This window comes from Nicotiana attenuata, chromosome 7 (genome assembly GCF_001879085.1).
Source record: "Nicotiana attenuata strain UT chromosome 7, NIATTr2, whole genome shotgun sequence".
NCBI lineage: Eukaryota > Viridiplantae > Streptophyta > Magnoliopsida > Solanales > Solanaceae > Nicotiana > Nicotiana attenuata.
Window position 1 is genome coordinate 89,382,565 of NC_031995.1, and position 21,960 is coordinate 89,404,524.

General features: G+C 42.5%; 1 pseudogene; it reads right to left on the reverse strand.

The window, feature by feature from the left end:
- Nucleotides 9,975-19,692, reverse strand: LOC109230241 (annotated as a pseudogene).

Consider the following 21,960-nt stretch of genomic DNA (forward strand, 5'->3'; position numbering starts at 1 on the left):
GCTTTGCAGGTGCGGTTACACCAGATGCAAAATTCCAGATTTTCCTTAAGTCCAAATTTTGATCTGTTAACCATCCGAACTTCACTCGAGGCCCTCGGGACCTTAACCACAAATACCAACAAGTCCTAAAAAATCATACGAACTAAGTCGAGGCCTCAAATCACATCAAACAACGTTAAAAACACCAATCACACCCCGATTCAAGCTTAACAAAAACTAACGAATTCCAACTTCTACATTCAATGCCGAAACCTATCAAATCAAGTCCGATTGACCTCAAATTTTACACACAGGTCATAAATGACATAATGAGCCTATTCTAATTTCCAGAATTGGATTTCGACCTTGATATCAAAAAAGTCAACTACCGATCAAACTTCAAAATTTTTAACTTCCTATTTTTCACGATTTCAAGCCAAATTTAGCTACGGACCTCAAAATAAATATCCGGACACACTCCTAGGTCCGAAATTACTATACGAAGATATTGGAACCATCAAAATTCCATTCCCGGTCATTTACACATAATTCATCATTTGGCCAATTATTTCAATTTAAGCCTTAAATCTTGGAACTAAGTGTTCCAATTCATTTTATGACCTTCCCGACAAGTCACGTAATTATAATTGTACATAGAATAAGAAGTAAATGGGGAAACATGGCTATAATGCTCAAAATGATCAGTTAGGTCGTTACAATTTTTCTGGACTATTCAACCGAAATTCAACTCAAATAGGGGTCAAGTTTGGTAAACTGGTTAGCTGGAAGCTTCTTCTGAAAAGGGACTCAATCTGGCACTATTTAAAAGCAAATTTGCACAGATTTAGCTGCAGTTTGCAGAATTTGAGCTGCCATTTTATTTGACCTGTTAAAATTGCTCTTTTGAGCTGCTGAAAATAACCAATTTTGGACAGCTTTATGAATTAATTGAAAGCTAAATTGAACCTGTTGAAGTGAGATTGGGAACCAAGATTTTGCAGCACCTTTGCATCAGTTTTGAGCAACTTTGGCAGCTGCAAAATTGCTTCCTAGTTTTGTAGGTGCTGTTATGGGGAAACTGTCGTGAAATGTTGGAAGGTAGTCGTCAACTAAACTAAATTCATAAGTGGCTGCACTACTATGTTGTTGAACTAAAAACTACGTATACTTTTATATTCTACTGCAACTTCTTGTATCATCTGCTGAAGATCTGCAGAATTTTGAATTGATTCGAGCACTGTGTTACTGCTGCAAAAGCTATTGTTTGGCCTTCATTTTTGCACCAGTTGGACCAGTATTTGCTGAGACCTTGTTTGGTAGCTAATGTGGTGGGAAGTTGACTTGAAGTTTTGGAAATAAGTTGAGAACATCATAAGAGGATTCAGAACTCACAGCTAGATTTTGAAAAAGCTCAGTATAGTGACTTTGTCTATCCAATTTTGCAAAACTGACCAGTTTTACAAAAAAATAGCTAGCTTTTGCGAATATGACCAATATTTGAAAAGTGTCTAGTTTGTAGTTTCTTTTTTTTTCTTTCATTTCAATTTGTAGTAAACTAAACTCTGAATTAGAATTAACTTGAAATTAGTACATATTGAATTTATTTCTAGTTTTTTGTGTGCTTTGTTTATTTCGTGCCAATTTTTCATGCTTTTCTCTTTATTTTCGTTGTGGATTGTTTGGCTCAAGTTCGTTAGCTTTTAATTGTGCTTTCTTTAGTGTCACATGATTCCATTCCGAACCAATACTTGATTTTCTGCTTAGATTAATTTGAGAATGTTGGTTGTGAAGAGAATTTTTTAGATACCCTTGTATGGAAAAAGCCTTTAGTGGTGAGTTCAATTGAGTGAAGTCGCAAAAGCCTTTGGCCTTTGAGTGTAAACACGAGCGTTGAGTGATATATAATGAGTGATACACTAATGAAGTGAATTGTGAGGTCCTATTTTTGACTAACCAACTTTCTTGGTTTAAATTTTCTTTTGTAGGTACAAGGAGTCATGGGGGAGGTATGTATGGTTATGTGGGTTCTTCTTATGAAACTAATTGTACTTCTCCAATTGTTGAAATCTTTTATGATAACAGTGGGACAAAAGGTAATTTTGAGGCCTTATGTAGAGAATATAGAAGGCTATGAGAGTTGTTTCGTTGCTATAAGTAATCATTATGCGACAAACTTCATTGCTCCGTCATTTGTTGAATGGTTGGGTTGAGTTATGTTCAAAGGGAGTCGCCTTATGAATTTAGTGGTGAATTGGTCGATAGAGGAGTGATGGTTACTATAATCAAAGGAGACTTTAAAGAAGTGGTTTGGTGTGATGTATACCCTATGAAGTATTTCCATGTACGATTAGGAAAACCTTGGTTTCTTGATCATAATCTTCCAATTGATAGAAAGTGGAATAGGTATGTGGTTGATCTAAATGGAAGGGGCATTCTTTCATTCCTAAATACTTTGAGGATAAGTTGTTGGCAAGACAAGATACTGGATATGGAGTTTGGAGTGCAAATCAATTCACAAGTCCTTCTCTTAGTCCAAGTGAAGATTATGATGCTTATACTATACAATGCGCTTTATACTTATCCACCACCTCACTACCGACACCAAATATATTTCACAGCCACATATCAACCACCACAAGTACATCAACTACTACCTTATCAACCCTCACAACAGCCTAGACCACCACTAACTCTACCTCTAAAACATATGCCTCAAGCACCACCAAGAAGGGACAATCTCCCTCCTCCACCACCATACCACCTCAAGAACCTCAAATGATTAACAACCCACTTTTTCAACATGATCATGAGACCACCTTTAATGAGTTGGACCACATCCAACAAGTTTTGAATGATGAACATAGGGGGGATGAAGTGAACCAAAGGGGAAGAGGCTAAATGAGTTTGAGAACATCCTTGAAAAATGCAAAGAGAGAAAGTAAGGATGAGAGACAAAAGAAAGAGAGAAGTGAGGGAGAGAAAAGTGACAACTCTATAGTGGAAAAAGGAGAGGAAGTGTGGAGTGAAGTGAGTGAGTTGTCACAAGAAAAGAGTGAAGAGCTTGAAAAGAAAATGAGAGAAAAGAAAGACGGAAAACAAAAAGAGAGTGAGGATTTTCCTTATTCTAATGCTACTAACCTTTCTTCTTTCTCTATTTATTTTGTATCTTGTGTAGGAAATTTCGGAGATGAGCCATCAAATGAAGTTCAATCCACTTTGAAGAGTTTGGAAGATGATCAATTTACTTTTTCAAGAGGACTTATGGCATTAAATGAGAAAGTGCAAGGTAAAGAGAATACATTAGAAGTGCTTCAAGGTAAAATAGCATATCCTTCTACTCTCGATACTTTGGTTGATTGTGGTGACACTTTGAGTTTGAAAGATAGTTATGACATTGATGTGTTTGATATTTCTTTATCTTGTGATGATAAAAGTAATTGTGGCTTGCAACTAGCTAAGAGTTCTTGTGGATTATTGAATGATTCTAGATCTTTGTTTAATGACTCTTTACCTAGTGATGATGTTGAGTCTTATGATCGTCCACCTTTATGGGATGATGCATGTGATGATTCTTTTGACTCCACTTTAACTTTGTTGGTAGAAAGTTTTAAACTTTATGAAGAAATGATTCAAGAAGAATGTGTTGATGAATATTTTGATTCTATTTCCATTCCTTTGGAAGAAAGATTCAATTTTTATGATGAAATGAGCGAATGCGAACGTGGTGATGATTTGGTTGAGAGTAAAAAGGAAAGCAAAGTTTCTTATGCAAGCACTAGTATTAGTTGCTTTACTTATCTTATTGCTACTTTTGAAAGAACTATCTCGTTAGATTTTGCCAATACTTCTATGAGAAAAGTTAATAATGTTTCTTTTGGTGTTTTGAATGGTCATTGTGAGCAAAAAAAACCTAACTTTATTGATTATTTTGTGAAGGTTCAACAAGAGAAAGTTGCTAAGGGTAAATCAAGCCTTGAACTAACACTTAGGTATATTATTTGTCAAGAACTTTTCTTTTGCCCAAAAACAAGAATGGTATGTACATTTGGCTTATGCTTCTCTTGTGTTTATCTAAGGACATTGAGGTAGAGATTCGTAACTTTGAGTATTTTGATATTCTTTATATAATTATTCATGATGTTGGCATATCTCTTAAGTTTCCATGTAAAATTGTTGTTGGAAAGTATGTGGATACTTGCGGATTAAAGTTCGTTTTTGACCCCGAATTTATTTCTTATTACGGTAAAGTGTCTTTCTTTAGATTGGAGAGTATGATTTTTATTATCTCTTGTGACACTTGGTTATACCATAAAAGTGTGCACTTTGAGAATTTTACAAGATTGTCGTTTTTTGGAGGCATGGGACTTTATCTTCTCTTGATTCTTTTCATGGGTGTTATTTTTTTTATAGTCAAGTGTTGATACCCAATTTTTTTCTATATATTTTTAATATGCAAAAATACTTTCAAAATAGCATATATATGCTTTGAAAATATGGCGGCATTATTGATATGGGGTCCATGTGGATGTGTTCTCAGACCACAAGAGTCTCCAGTATTTGTTCAAGTAGAAGGAATTGAATTTAAGGCAGCGACGGTAGTTAGAATTACTCAAGGATTATGATATGAACATTTTGTACAATCCAGGGAAGGCGAACGTGGTGGCCGACGCTCTCAGTCGGAAATCTATGGGTAGTTTGGCTCATTTGGGAGTGGATCAAAGGCCCTTGGCTCGGGAGGTTTATCAATTGGCCAGTCTAGGGGTTTGTATTTCGACATCAGACGAGGGGAATGTTATGGTACATAATGGAGCAGGATCGTCACTCGTAGCGGAAGTCAAGGAAAAGTAGTTTATCGATCCAGCATTGGCTCAAATGAAGGAAGCAGTTTTGAGTAACAAGACTTCAGCATTTTCACTCGGCGGCGAGGATGGTGTATTGCGATGTCATGGTAGGCTGTGTGTTCCGGATGTGGATAAGCTTCGGGAGAGGGTAATGGCGGAGGCTCATAATTCCAGGTATTCCGTGCATCCAGGTTCTACGAAAATGTATCATGACCTCAAGGAGATTTATTGGTGGAACGGTATGAAGAGGGGTGTGGCGGACTTTGTATCTAAATGTCCGAATTGTCAACAAGTGAAGGCTGAGCATCAGCGGCCCGGTGGGTTAACTCAGCTTATGGAAATACCATTGTGGAAATGGGAGATGATCAACATGGATTTCGTGGTAGGATTACCTCGCACTCAGCGCAAGTTCGACTCAATTTGGGTAATAGTGGATCGGCTCACCAAATCAGCTCACTTCTTGCCAGTCAAGTCCACCGATACTGCAGAACAATATGCTAAGTTGTATATCAAGGAGATAGTAAGGCTTCATGGCACTCCACTTTCTATTATCTCGGATCGAGGGGCCCAGTTCACAGCTAATTTTTGGAAGAAATTTCAGCAAGGTTTGGGTACTCAGGTGAATCTCAGCACAGCTTTCCATCCACAGACTGATGGTCATGCGGAGCGGACTATTCAGACGCTTGAAGATATGTTGCGGGCTTGTGTCTTGGATTTCAAAGGTAATTGGGATGATCACTTGCCACTTATAGAATTTGCTTACAATAACAGCTTTCATGCTAGCATTCAAATGGCCCCATTTGAGGCATTGTACAGAAGGAGGTGCAGGTCTCCGATCGGATGGTTTGAAGTGGGTGAAGCAGAATTAATAGGACCGGATCTTGTGCACCAGGCTATGGAGAAAGTTAAAGTCATTCAGGAAAGGATGAAAGCTGCTCAGAGTCGCCAGAAATCCTATGCGGACGTTCATCGAAGAGAATTGGAATTTCAAGTTGATGATTGGGTGTTCTTGACGGTATCTCGTATGAAGGGAGTCATGCGATTCGGGAAGAAAGGTAAGTTGAATCCTAGGTACGTCGGGCCGTACCGGATCGTTCAAAGGGTAGGGCAGGTGGCCTATAGGTTGGAATTGCCTCCTGAAATGTCATTAGTGCACCCGGTGTTCCATGTGTCTATGTTGAAGAAAGTAGTTAGATATCCGTCCACTATCGTGCCAGTCGAGACTATCAAGGTTAATGAAGAGCTGTCGTATGAGGAAGTTCCGGTTACCATTCTTGATAGACAAGTCCATAAGTTGAGTAATAAGGAAGTTGCCTCAGTTAAGGTGTTGTGGCGAAGTCAACAAGTTGAGGAAGCTACATGGGAAGCGGAGAAGGAAATGAAAGAGAAATATCCCCATCTGTTTGATCAAGTCTAGAAGAAATTATGTGGCCTTTCTATCTCTAAAACAACTATCATTGTGCCTGAATTGGTTCCTTCCTAAATGCTAGTGAAGTCCCTCTAGTTGTGCAAGACTCATGTGAACATCTCTTTGGTAAATGAAAATTTTACAAAGAACTCTTGTGATAAGTAATCAATTAATGGTTGTATATGTTAGTAATGAATTATTTGTATGCATGTAGTATGTTGAAATGGCTAAACTATGTGAAACTCATTGAAATAACTGATTCATAAGCAAAACGTATCAAGTGATCAAATGTGTGCAATTGTTAAGGTAGGAAATGACAGTTGTAGGGATGGTTGTAATTCTGTTATGGTGTTTGGAATTTGTGTTTCGGGGGCCCTCTGCCAGGTAAAGATGTCCAAATTACAAAGGAAACTCTGGTAAAATTTTTCTAAAAATATGGGAAATAGTGAAAAGTATGAGAATCTGCGTAACATGTTTTCAAAACCAACTGGTCTTTGAAATACTGAAAAGTTTGAAATAGGTCCTCATTCGGGGACGAATGATTTTAAGTGGGGAAGGATGTGAGGCCCCGTAAAAATTTTTGGCTCAAAACCTAGTATCTTGTGGTGTCGACTCCGAATATGTGTTAGGAATGCATAGAATTCTTCGCGGACCCTTGTATTGATCTAAGCTTGTAAAAATCAAAAGAATCAATTTTTCCAGAAAATGCCATTCTGCGGCCCAGAATGCGGTCGTAGATCTAGTATGCGGACTGCATTCCTACCACAGAGTGAAACAGAAGAGTTGTTAAAATTAATGTTGAAAATGCGGTCTATTATGCGATCGCATAACCAATATGCGGATCGCATAATTTTAATCGTCGCATAAGTTCCTCAAGGATTTGTGAAGGTCAGTTCTGCGGTGCACAATGCGACCGCATAACAGGAATGCGGACCGCATTCCTCTCGCAGACCCGAACAGACTCCTCAGAGTTTTGGGGTACTTCTGCGGTCCAATCTGCGGACCGCATTTTGTTTCTGCGATCGCAGAATGCGACCGCAGATCTTGCTCGGGCTTCTACTTTTCTAAATTTTAAAACCCGACCCCTTTGAAATAAAACACCCATCCCCCTCATTCTTTAACGATCTTCTGCACAAAATAAGAGAGAGGAAGAGAGGGTCTTGAGAGAGAAAGTCATCTTCTCCAAAATTTGGTTCTTCAAAACAATCCGGGCCGGGAAATTTCAAGCATATCTTCATCCCCCTTTTCTTGCAGGTAAAATCCCTAACCCTTTTCATTGAATTTCAGGTTTAAACTAAGGAGGGGGGGGGAGTCTCAAGCATTGGTTCTTGAAAATAATGGTTGAACTCATACATGCATGCCTTTCTATAACCAAAAATCTAGTAGGAGTAGTTGGGTGGGAGCAAAGACTTATACAAAGAAGGGGCTGATAACCTAAATAAGTTTTAGAAGCATTGTGAACCCCAATTCTAAGTTATGTGTATTAAATTGTGCACTAGATTGACGTTGCTAGATTATTTGGTGAATTGGAAATAGAAGTTAAAAGGGAATTCGGCTCCAGGTATGTATGGCTAACTTTGATCTTTGTAAAATCACCTTGCTTGGTGTTCCATATTTGGTACGTGTTGTCTACGTGGGTTATTTGTGAAGTTAAACTAATGCTAGTAATACGTGTTACTTGTGTGAACCATTTGTGAATTCATGTAAATATTGTGCCTTAAACGTTGTTGGTTAAGACGTCCGATATGATTGTGCAAGTAAATGGCAATAAACCAAGTTGTGATTGCGAATGTGTTATGTGGTAAGAACTGTGGAATAAATGATGGAAAGGAATCGAGATTGGTGAAAATTGAGATAACTGTGGTAACATCCTTTGTGGCTAGTTGTGGAAAATCATTGTTGTGATTTAAATGGTACAACGGGCTGTTGAAAAAGATGGAAATGGCATTGATAGTCATATAAACCATGTGTGAGTTATGTTGTTCCTTGAGATGTGTTGTCGTTGTTATTGGGATTTGTTGTTGTTGTTCCTGAAACTTGTTGTTGTTCTCCTTGTAAATTGTCATTGCTGTGGTATTGTTTGTGAATTGTGATTGCTCGGTGGGATCGGGTTGCGCGCCGCAACACGAAGTAATAAGGTGTGGGTTATGGTGATAAGGGTGGTCGAGGTAATAAGGGTGGCCGAGGTAATAAGGGTGGAAAGTGATCGAAATCACTATTGAAATGAAATTATGAACAAATTGTGAAATTATTGATGTGGAAATGTGGAAGGGGAAAACAGGAGAGATTGTAAACTTGTTTGGCTTGATTGTTCCTTCTTTGTGTATTTGATTGTTATTTCTATTACGATTACATACTTGCTTATAATTGTGAAATTATTGATGTGGAAGTGTGGAAGAGGAAGCAGGAGAGATTGTATACTTGTTCGGCTTAGTTGTTCCCTCTTTGTTGATTTGATTGTTGTTCTTATTACTGCTACATACTTGTTTATGGTTCCAGTTTACTTGGAGCAAGGTTTGTTCATACATACCAGTACAATTCATGTTATGATTGTAAGTGGATCCGTAGCAGGTACTCCAGCCCACCGATCGTAGCTCCCCTTCGTCCTCCATCAGCTTTTTGGTGAGGCCCTTTCCTCTCGGGGCCCTGCGTGGCTCGGGCCGCTTGTTTCCGGAGTTTTATTTTGATTTTTTTTGTGAAAGGTATAGCCGGAGCCTTGTTACCGGCAAATACTATATTATCCTGTTGTACTTTTAGAGGCTCCGTGGACAGTAGATGTGGGTTAAGAACTTGTGTAAATCTATGTTCATGTGTTGGGCAAAGAATTAGTAATTTCATTAACTATTATGTACGTATATATGTGTTGCAAAAAGGTGTTCTAAGTTAATTATATGGCTAATTCTTGGAATATTGAGTAAGGAAAACATGGGGTAACACGTGGGTTAGGAAAGGCACCTAGGTCCGCTTGACTGGGGCTACCCGGTCGGGCGCCAGTCATGTCCCTCGAATTTGGGGCGTGACAGCTGGGTCCTGGAGTAGTAAGTCTAAAGGCAGGTGATCTGCCTTCAGCCTGTCAATATCCGCTCTAAGCTCCTTCACAGACTCCTTGGAAGCCCATGTCTTCATCAGCTTCTTGTGCTCCCTAGCAAGCTCCTTGAGAGCCTTGCTGTGTGAATCAACTGCCTCAGCAAGCTTCTTCTGGTTATCGAGGAATTTCTTTTGGTTGTCTAACATCTCCTTAAGAGCATCCTCTATAGACTGTGGAACCTGTGGAGCTGGAGGAGTCGACTGAGCCTCAACAGTGGTGGTCAAAATGGACAACTTGGATGACGCCGTCTGCATCCTGTTGTCGATACTTAATAGTACATGGCTCAGTCCAGTAATAGGATGGGCCCGGGAAGATTGAATCTCCGGGCCTGCTGAGGTGGATGGGCCACCGGGAGTGGTTGTGGAAGTGGATGGACCAGAAGGGACATCTGTGGAAGTGGATGTAGGCTCAGCAGGAGCCACTAGCACGACTGGCTCTTCAGACTGGCCAATTGTAGTAGTAGTTGTACCCTTAAAACTCTTGCTCTTGGGGTTGTCATCCCCCTGCATGCTATACCAGGAAAAAGGAGCCTTCGCTTTGACTGTGACATCGAAGGGCTTCTTGTCCACTTTCAAGTCCCGGATGTACATAGTGAGGGTGCTGGGAAAAGGATAGTTCCGGTCATGCTCCGCACCCACTATAGAAATGATTCTGGACATCACATTCCCCACGTTGATGGGGTACCCTGCCATAATGGAAGCCACTAACACAGCCCGAGAAAGCGGAAGGGTTTTGTCATGTGTCGTGGGGTCCAACTGGCTACAAACAAAAGTATCCCATCCCCGAGCTTCAAAATTCAAAGTCCGTCTCAATATCTTGACTCCAGCAGTCAACCAGTTAGGGGTGGTACCTAGGATTGCCAGGTACTGTGCTAGCCAGGGACGAACCTCCTCGCCCATCTCCAACTTCGCCATGTACAAAGTTTCATCCTCCTCATTGAAGCTAAGGTATTCGTTGAGGTATTTCCCTTCAAACAACATTGTTTTATTACGAACCTTGGTCACTTTGGAGTCCTTTTTGATGTGGGCTACATTGCAGTAAAACTCCTTGACCATGTGTTCGTTGGCATCTACACACTCCTCCATAAAATGTTCCCAACCCACTCTAGTCCTAAACTGTCTTTGCACATTGGGGTTGTGGGGTAAAAGATCTCTATCAATGAAGCTCCTTTCCGGTATCAATTTTCTCACCGGCCACCACTCCCTAAATTTGTGGTACGCTACCTCACTCACGAACCTATCTCGCCAAACCTCCGGCTTCCTCGTTCTATCTACACCCCCAACCCTTGGTTCACCTCCTTCAGCTACCTCCTCATCTTTCTCAACTTCCTCCTCCGCACCTACTGCACCCTCTCCAGATAATGAAGCTGTAGGAGAGGTGGAGTATTCCCCACTACCTGCTGCGGAGCCCTCAGACGACTCAGAAATGACATTAGTTGGTGCTTGGGCAGTGGGTGATGGTGGAGGAGTGTCTCGGAGCCTGAATCTCTCCAGCCAGTCTTCAACATATTCTGGCATGGAGTCTGAAGAAATGCCCCTTGACGGTTGATACTCACTCCCCGAGGAACGGGAGGCAGCTCTATCAGCAGCTTTTATTAGTTTTCTGGTCCTTTTAATGTTTTCCCGAGCTTGGGGAGTGAGTTTTATCATCTTCTTCTTCCCTCCCCAGGAGGATTCTCCTCTGCCCGGTTGTTTACCCCTTTGTCTCACCATTGTCTGCAACCACAGTTCAAACAACATGTTAGTATCAGTGCAATCAGTTAAGAACAAAGTAGCAGAAGCAGAACAAGAATTGTTGCAGACTTGTTGCAGACGTACCCAGTGCGGACCACACAAAATCAACCGCGGCCGCACTGTGGACTCCGCGGACCGCACAAAACCTACCGCGGTCCGCGCAGGAGTAGGGTTTAGAAACACAGCCTCTGAATCTTGGCAGTGCGGTCCGCACAAAATGGACCGCGGCCGCACTGCCCAAAGTTCACCTTCCCAGATTTCATCAGTGCGGTCCGCAAAAAAATATACTGCGGACCGAACAAGGGCACCGCGGACCGCACAGAATTGACCGCGGTCCGCACTGAGTGCCCCGTTTCGGCACCAAACTAGGGTTCGTGAAATTTTGCTTTTAAGTCCAATTTTCAACCTAATTAGAGGCCCTAAATGATTACCCAATTCATTACACTAACTAAGTCCTCATGAATCAGAGGTAAAACCAATCTAACCTAGCAATTGACTTAATTACGGGAGGAAGAAGAACAGAAGTTAAGAAAAGAAAACAAAAATTAACAAAAGTAAACGAGTACAATGAAGATTATGGTACCAAATAATGAGATGAAGTGAAGCAAGAAGTCCCAATCAATTAATTACAAGCAAAGCAAAGGGTGATGAACAGTGTTTTCTTAGGATGAGAGGTAAAAGTGTGAAAAGAGTAAAAGGAGGCCCCCAAGGTCTATTTATAGAGAAAACCCTGGGGCCCATTCTCACCTACCAGTGTGGACCGCACAAAATGGACCGCGGTCCATACTGGGCTATTATGTACAAGTTTGAGAAGGCATCGCTCTGCGGACCGCACAAAATGGACTGCCGCCGCAGAGGACCACCGCGGACCGCACAAAATGGACTGCGGCCGCGGTGGCAAACTTCAGAGAGATCACTTCTTCACCCTCTGCCAGTGCGGTCCGCACAAAATGGTAGCAACTTCAGAGACCTATGCATTTATTCAATTATGTCCTGCACTGCATCAACTCAATCCTGTAACATCTCACAACCAGTTAGCCCAAAAATCAATCCAACTGTACAATGAAAATCAAATAAAACAAAAAATGAAAAACACATGGGTTGCCTCCCAAGAAGCGCCTGATTTAACGTCGCGGCACGATGCATGTTACCATCCAATCATTTGAAATGAACAACAGCCACCACATGGCTATCATCAAACTTCCCCAAGTAATGCTTGACTCTATGCCCATTCACTCTAAATACTTCCCCACTTTTGTTCTTCAAATCAAGAGCACCAAACGGGGTCACACACACTACATCAAATGGTCCGCTCCACTTTGACTTCAACTTTCCCGAGAACAACCTTAGACGAGAATTGAATAAGAGCACCAAATCTCCCACCTTGAACTCCTTGCCCTGAGTGTATTTGTCATGAAGGTATTTCATTTTATCCTTATACAGGGACGAACTAGAGTAGGCATGGAACCTAAATTCATAAAGCTCATTGAGTTGCTCCACCCGAAGATTAGCAGCTATGTCCCAGTCAAGATTCAACTTCTTCAAGGCCCACATGGCCTTATGCTCCAACTCCACTGGTAAATGACATGCTTTCCCAAACACCAACCGGTACGGCGACATACCAATTGGTGTCTTGTAAGCGGTCTGGTAAGCCCATAGAGCATCATCTAACTTTCTAGACCAATCGGTCCTATTGGCATTGACGGTTTTGGACAAAATGCTCTTGATCTCCCTGTTAGACACTTCAACCTGGCCACTTGCTTGAGGATGATAAGGCGTAGACACTTTGTGGTTGACACCATACTTGGAAAGCAAGGCATCAAAAGCTCTATTACAAAAATGCGATCCTCCATCATTAATAATTGCCCGAGGTGTACCAAACCTTATGAAAATGCTCTTCTTCAGAAATGCCACCACACTCCTAGCTTCATTGTTGGGCACGGCCACGGCCTCGACCCATTTTGAGACATAATCAACCGCTACAAGATTGTAAGTGTTTCCACACGAGCTTACAAAATGGCCCATAAAATCGATACCACATACATCAAAGATATCAACTTCGAGAATGGTGTTTAGAGGCATCTCATCTTTCGTGGAAATCCTGCCCGCTCGTTGACATTGATCACCTCTTTTTACTAGATCACTTGCATGTTTGAACAAGGTTGGTCAATAAAAACCACAAATCAGAACTTTCGAAGCCATCCTCGCCCCTCCATGATGGCCACCATAGGGGGAGGAATGACAAGCCTCTAGAATGCTAAATTGCTCCTCCCCAAGTACACACCTCCGTATTACTCCGTCGGTGCAAATCTTGAACAAGTATGGCTCGTCTCAATAGAAGTCCAAACTATCTCGTTTGACCTTCTTCCTTTGGTTAGAAGAGAGCTCACACGGGATGATGCCAGTCACAAGGAAATTAGCAATGTCCGCAAACCATGGCATCTCACTCATTGACACAGAAAGTAGTTGCTCATCGGGAAATGTATCATTGATCTCTAAGCCATCACACGGCCTACCTTCCTCCTCCAAGCGGGACGAATGATCCGCCACTTGGTTTTCACTACCTTTCCGGTCCACTATCTCCAAATAAAACTCTTGAAGTAATAAGACCCATCGCATCAGTCTAGCTTTGGAGTCTTTCTTTGTCATCAAATATCTAAGAGCTGCATGATCGGTGTGCACTATTACTTTGGCTCCCATAAGATATGGCCGAAATTTTTCCATGGCGAACACGATAGCCAACAATTCCTTCTCAGTCACCGTGTAGTTCCTTTGAGCCTCATTCATAGTCTTGCTCGCATAGTACACTGGATGAAACATTTTGTTCACTCTTTGACCAAAAACTGCCCCAGCCGCAACATCACTCGCGTCGCACATGAGCTCAAAAGGCAAGCTCCAATTGGGTGCGGTAATGATCGGGATGGTGGTCAACTTATGCTTGAGAAGTTCAAAGGCTTCCATACATCTCTCATCAAACACAAACTTGGTATCCTTTTCTAGCAACTTGCAAAGAGGATTCACTACCTTCGAAAAGTCCTTGATAAACCGCCGGTAGAACCCCGTATGCCCAAGAAAACTCCTCACCCCCTTGACAGAAGTGGGGGGAGGAAGCCTTGAAATAACCTCTATCTTGGCTTTGTCAACTTCAATCCCATGCTTAGAAATTTTATGGCCCAACACTATTCCCTCCTCAACCATGAAGTGGAATTTTTCCCAATTTAGCACAAGATTGGTGTCTTCACACCGGGCCAAAACTCTATCCAAATTGTTCAAACACTCTTCAAATGAATCACCAACCACACTAATGTCATCCATGAACACCTCTAATATATCTTCCACCATATTGGTGAAAATGGCCATCATACACCGTTGGAATGTTGCCGGTGCATTGCACAGCCCAAAGGGCATCCGAGAGAAAGCAAAGGTGCCATATGGACAAGTAAAGGTTGTCTTCTCCTGATCCTCCGGAGCTATCAAAATTTGATTGTACCCTGAATAACCGTCCAAGAAATAATAGAAGGCATGCCCAGCAAGGCGATCTAGTATCTGGTCCAGAAAAGGTAATGGGAATGATCCTTGCGGGGCACTTTGTTCAGCTTGCGGTAGTCCATACACACCCGCCATCCGGTCATTGTCCGAGTTAGAATAAGTTCATTGTTAGCATTGGTCACCACGGTCATACCACCCTTCTTCGGCACACATTGCACCGGAGAAGTCCATGAGCTGTCAGAGATTGGATACACCACGCCTACATCTAGCCACTTGATCACCTCTTTTTTTACCACTTCTTGCATTGCCTCATCGAGCCTCCTTTGATGTTCGAAGGAGGGTTTTGCATCATACTCCAGAATAATCTTGTGCATACAAAATGCGGGGCTTATTCACCGAATGTCAGCTAGAGTCCATCGAATTGCCTTTTTCCGCTTTTTGAGCACCGCCAATGTGGCATCTACCTGCATGTTAGTAGGATACGAGGAAAGAATAACTGGTAAAGTTGAACTAGAGCCCAAGAATTCATACCTGAGGTATGGAGGTAATGGCTTCAACTCCAACACTGGGGGTTCCTCGATTGAAGGCTTTGTTGGAGGCGTCTTTCTATTTTCAAGATCCAAAGAAAGTTTCCTAGGCTCATAAGAATAAGAGCCCATTCCATGTAAAGCATTCACGCACTCCACTCGGCCCGCATCATCATTGACATCCAAATTCAACAATATGGCCTCCAAAGGGTCCTCAACATTGATCATTGCACTGGTATCATCAATTATCACAGTCGTGGCTAAATCCACAAATGAGCACACTTTGGTACAATTAGGCTGCTACATTGACATGCACACATAAAATACTACCTTTTCATCACCCACCCTGAAAGTGAGTTCCCCTGCTTCCACATCCACTAGAGCCTTCCCCGTAGCAAGGAAAGGTCTACCTAATATGATCGGGACCTTATAATCTACCTCACAATCCAAGATGACAAAATCAGCTGGCAAGATAAATTTGTCCACCCAGACGAGCACATCATCAACAATACCCAATGGTCGCTTCATAGATCGGTGTGCCATTTGCAAACGCATGGAAGTTGGCCTCGGAGGCCCAATAGTCAAAGTCTTGAAAACTGAGAAGGTCATTAAGTTGATGCTTTCCCCAAGATCACATAAAGCTTTGGCAAAGTTTGCACTACCAATAGTGCAGGAGATAGTGAAAGCACCAAGATCCTCTAATTTCGGAGCCATTGAATGTACTATAGCACTAACTTGGTGGGTCATCTTGATAGTTTCACAGTCCATTGATCTTTTCTTTGTAACCAAAGCTTTCATGAATTTAGCATAAACAGGCATTTGCTCCAAAGCCTCTACCAAAGGCACGTTGATAGATGATCGCTTCCAACTCTGCACCGCTAAAAAGTAGCGAGAGAGAGTCGCAATAGCTTTTACCCAATTTTGGGTCGGGATCGAATCCACAGAGAGCTAGGATTGGAGTTGAGTATCTATTTAGCTTAGGATCGCGTGTGTGTTGTTAATTGGTCTTCTCATAATTTTTGGGTTTTCTTTATATTCTACTATAATTAAACTACTAATTGAAAATGCAACTAGATTAAGCTAAGAGTAAGTTGCTACAAGTTGTATCTAATGGTTTAAAAAGGCTCTAGGGCAGTGACCTTCACCTAGGTGGCTAATTGACGGGTAATTGCATCTAAGGCACGATTGACATGATTGGGGAAATATGTTATAACCGTTGCTCAATACTACCCACTCTACACCTCTCGGTAGAAAGAGTGGTTTTGCCCAATTGACTCTCTCGAGACCAATTGGGTATGCATATTTGCCCGGGCAACTAGGGTTCAAGTCGGGTAATTACTCTCTCGAGGTTTAACCCTTTAATTGGGACTATCAAATTTCTTGAATCCATCCCAATTTCTTGTTGAGTCAGTTTTGGAGACTTAGGCTCTCTTTCTCAAGAAGAGCCCAAGTCAACTTAGCACAAACTAGTGTTTGCAACCACTAATTCATAAATTAAATCATAAAATTGACCCAAATAACAAACACCCATAATCAATCTAACCTTAAATTACAACACCCATCAATTAACCACACTAGGGTTGAGCCACAACCCTAGCTAATGGGTCTAGCTACTCATGCTTGAAGAAAAATTCAAAGAAATAGATGAAGAGAAAGACATAATATTAAATTACTGAAGTAAAGATAAAGATTCAATTGCTAAAACTATGTTAAAGTGCCGAAAATGGCTACAAAATAGCTTCTCCCGAGCGCAGCTAATGTCTGATAATAACTCGTTGCCCTAAAATGGAAAAATATTTTATTTATACTAAGCTGGAAAAACTGGACAAAAATACCCCTGCGGGGTCAGTGCGGGCCGCACAAAATGAACTGCGGCCGCACTAGGCTTTTGACTCTTCAAATTCACATCTCTGAACTCAGGCTCCGCGGACCGCGCAGAACGGACAACGGCCGCGGAGGCAGCTAACGCGGTCCGCACAGAGTCGACCGCGGACCGCATAGGCTTGATGATATGCTCTGGATATCTCTCTGAAGTTGGCATCCGCGGACCGCGTAGAATGGTAGTGCGGTCGCGGAGTCTTCAGTGCGGACCGCACAATCTCCACTGCGGCCGCACTGCTTTAACACTTGATTTTCCAGTTCTCCGAATCTCCCTAGTGCGGACGCACAAAGTGGACTGCGGCCGCACTAGGCTAGTTTGTCTTGAGTTTTCTTTGTCTTTGATACTTGTGCAGGTTTCACTCCTTGTTGAGCCGATACTTGACATCTCGTCACTTTGTTGATCAAACCTGCAATCAAGCACACTTATGAGCCTTTTGGGTCTATTTTGTAGGAATTTATACTCAAAGCGTAAGCAAGAAGGAGCATGAAACACGTCAGAATCCGTAGTTATCAACTCCCCCAAACTTATGCTTTGGCTTGTCCTCAAGCAAACAAAATAAGACCCACCCCTTTTGAGGTAAAATCCAAGAATTTTCAGCTATCCTAAAGTAACCTCAACTAGCCTCAATTGGGACTAACAATTGTCCTCAATACAAATGAATCATTAACAACATTTAACCTTTGAAAAACCATGGATCAAGTGCGACACAAGAGCATCAAGAGTTGACCCAACACATCAAAGAACTCTTTCAATTACTTTGGTTATTTTGGAACCCAAACTCACACATCCTCAACTCTCCCTAGGCAAACCTCACCTTTAGAATAGTGGCACACAAAACAAGGTTAATGGGAATTCACTCATCTCTCTCAAGGAAAGGTCACAAGTCTGGCTCTAGGTACCATATGCTTGCCCCTTATGTAAGTATCCACTAATGTAAGCTTCATTCAACTCAAGATCATATAGGGCTTTTGTAGAGTCATTGTGAAGGCTTTTGGTTTAGGGTAGGTCATGTTTTTGTTCAAGTGGGTTCCATCTTTCCTTAGAGAGCCACATTGTCACTCTTTCTTATTCTTTTCAAACCTTTTCTCCCTTTTCAACTTTCCACACCTTTCTTTCTTTTTCATTGCTTTTCTTGAATCCCTTTTTATTCTTTTTCACATTGAACTTTCTTTTTGTCTTTTTGCTTTTCTTTCTTTTCCATTGCCTTTCCTTTTCTTCGCTTTTGTGCCTTTATACCACTTTGTTGCAATCCTCGTCTCTCCCCTCAAACTTATGCTTTTGCCATATGTTAAAGGAAAGATTTGGGTGCCAAGAGAGGGTATCTTTTAGAACAGGTATAGGTTTGTATCATGGTTACAACAACAACAACAACTACCCAGTAAAATCCCACCAAGTGGGGTCTGGGGAGGGTAATGTGTACGCAGACCTTACCCCTACCCGATAGGGCAGAGAGGCTGTTTTCGATAGACCCTCGGCTCAGAAAGACGGAAATAAAAAACTGGAAAAGATAACTCATTAGTAACTCCAGTAGAAACCGTAATAGTAACAGAAGCATAACAACCAAAAGATGAATGACATGCAATAAAAGTAACCAGTATCTAAGGGCCGGGGCTAAGATAAACAGCAAGTATAGTGTGTATTCAACATAAACTGCAAGCCATCTAAGATCAACTCTAATCCAACCCCGCATCACCCCCGGTATGAAGTCAGGAAAGTTCTACTACCCCCTAACCTACAACCTTAATGCTTGACCTCTAGACCTTCCTATCAAGGGCCATGTCCTCGAAAATCCGCAGTCGTACCATGTCCTGCCTGATCACCTCTCCCTAATACTTCTTAGGCCTCCCTCTACCTCTTCTCGTACCCACCACTGCCAACCGTTCACACCTCCTTACCGGCGCCTCAAGGCTTCTCCTCTGCACGTGCCCGAACCATCTAGCCTAGCTTCCCGCATCTTGTCATCCACAGGGGCCACGCCCACCTTCTTCCGAATATCTTCATTCCTAATCTTTTCTATCCTAGTGTGCCCGCACATCCACCTCAGCATCCTCATCTCTGCTACCTTCATCCTCTTGATATGGGAGTTCTTAACCGGCCAACACTCTGCCCCATACAACATGGCCGGTCTAACCACAGCTCTATAAAACTTACCTTTGAGTGTCAGTGGCACTTTCTTGTCACACAAAACTCCAGATGCGAGCCTCCATTTCATCCAGCCCGCCCCTATACGGTGAGTGACGTCCTCGTCGATCTCTCCATCCCCCTGAATCATCGACCCAAGGTACTTGAAGTTATCTCTCCTCGGGATGACCTGTGGTCCAAGTCTCACGTCCCTGGCTACTTCCCTTGACTCAGCGCTAAACTTGCACTCCAGGTACTCTGTATTAGACCTGCTCAATAACCCTTAGACTCGAGGGTCTGTCTCCAAACCTCCAATCTCTCGTTAACACCGTCCCTCGTCTCATCAATTAGAACTATGTCATCAACAAATAACATACACCATGGCACATCCCCTTGAATATGGTGTGTCAATGCATCCATCACCAAGGAAAATAAGAATGGGCTAAGCGCAGAGCCTTGGTGTAATCCCATAACAACCGGGAAATGCTCCGAGTTGCCTCCCACGGTCCTAACCTTAGTCTTAGCTCCATTATACATGTCCTTGATCGCTCTTATGTAGGCTACCGGCACACCCTTCGCCTCAAGACATCTCCAGAGCACCTCCCTAGGAACCTTGTCATACATTTTCTCCAAGTCAATAAACACCATGTGCAGATCCTTCTTCTTATCCCTGTACTGTTCCACCAACCTTCTAATAAGGTGGATAGCTTCCGTACTGGCGCGACCCGGCATGAACCCAAACTGATTGTCGGAAATAGACGTCGTCTTCCTTACCCTCACCTCCACCACCCTCTCCCAGACTTTCATGGTATGGCTAAGTAACTTGATTATAATTGTTACAACATTGGATATCACCTTTGTTCTTGTAGAGCGGTACCACTGTACTCGACCTCCACTCATTCGGCATCCTCTTCGTCCTAAAAATTACCTTGAACAACCCAGTCAGCCACTCCAATCCTGCTCTACCCACACACATCCAAAACTCAACCGGAATTTCATCTGGCCCGGTCGCTCTACCCCTACTCATCTTACGCAAAGCCCCCACAACCTCCTCCACCTTAATGCGCCTGCAATACCTAAAATCTCGAAGACTCTCCCCCATGATAGGTTTGTATCATGGTTCTTGAAAGAAAAAGGTCTAAGGCTCAAAAGGGTTAACTAGGGATCTTATCATTGGTAGGCTATGGAATTGTTCAATCTATCATTTGGATCAAGGAGAGCCTATAATCACGTCCCAAGTCAAAATTCACTTAGGATTTCGCCTCAACAAACATTCAGGGCAAGTTCTAGACCAATGGCTCGCGACTTGGACTTGCAATTCAATTACTGACCACACAAGCTAAGGGATTGCTAAAGACATAGAGTCGGGGGGCCACAACGACCTTAGATACGATTTGAGAACACAATGGTCCCGAAAAATCACTTGATGATTATTGGTCAACACAAGAGTCTCAAGGCCACGACTTTCACCATCCTAAGCACAACAATTTGTTTTTGACCATAAGATCAAAGGCAAATGTGCTAGGCCCAAGTGAAGCTTTGCTTGAGGTACCCTTAACTACAAACTACTAAAAACCAAAAGAAAAACGGACTCAAAGCCTTAAGAAGGTTGTCACGCCATCTATCATTGGGAAGAGCCACCCGGTTCACACAACACTCCACCTTTGGAAAGAACCGTGGCATTAAGAAAACCAAAGGCTTATTGCAAATTTCAAAAACAAGAAGCTACAAATCACAAATAAGAAGCTAAAAACGAAAAAAATATTGCAAAAAATAGAATGAATATATACAAGAGGGGATTTGAATATACAATAGACGGAATGAATATATATGATGAAGTGTAACTTTATATACAGACCAAAGGAAAGATAAAAAATGCGATAAAAGTAACTAAATATAAAATAATATACAGACCAAATGAAAATCAAGAAAGCATAAAATGTATCAATATATACAGTCATCCAAAAATGAAGGGCGCACCCCCTCGAATAAAAGTTGGCATTGTCCCCAATGCCAACTAGTCTAAGTAAGCGTCAAAAAGATTGAAAAGGGATATAGATGACTCCCTAAGCCATATCCGCATGCATAGGATCATGGATGGTCCCTGGGTCCTCTGTGTGCTCGGTAACCTCAGACTGGTCCTCGGTGGTCTGCTCTGCTGCTACTGGGACCTGGGCCTGGTCCTGGACAGGCTCTAAAACTGGTACATCCAAGCCTCCGTGGGTCCGCCAACTGGATGATAGCATCATCTGCTCTAGGGATCATCCTCCTCCTCTTCGGAGGCCTCTAGGTCTACTCGGGCTGTGGATGAGCTACTAGGACTGGATCATCAAGCAGCAAGTCCAAAGGCAGCTGGTCTGCCTTCAATCTATCAATATCTGCCCGCAGCTCCTTCACGGACTCCTTGGAGGCTCGTGTCTTTCGCAGCTTCCTATGATCCTTAGCAAGCTCCTTGAGAGCCTTGCTATGTGAATCCACTGCCTTTGTGAGCGCATCCTGAGTGTCGAGGATCTTCTTCTGGTTCTCAAGTATCTATTTCCTCTCCACCGTGCTGTATTGGTTGCTTCAATTATGGCCGGGTACAACATAAATGTGGGGAATGTGATGTCCCGTATTATCTCGCTAGTAGGAGCTGAGCATGACCGGAACTACCCCTTCCCGAGTACCCTCACTATGTATTTTCGGGACCTGAAGGTTGACAAGAAGCCCTATGACGTCAAGGTCAAGGCGATAGCCCCGTTCTCCTGGTATAGCTTGAAGGGGACTGACAACCGCAAGGACATGAACTACAAAGCCCCTACTTCTGCCCCAACTGGCCAGTCTGAAGAGCTAGTTGTGCCAGAGGTCCCTGCTGAGCCTACCTCCATTTTAGCTGATATGCCTCCCGGACCT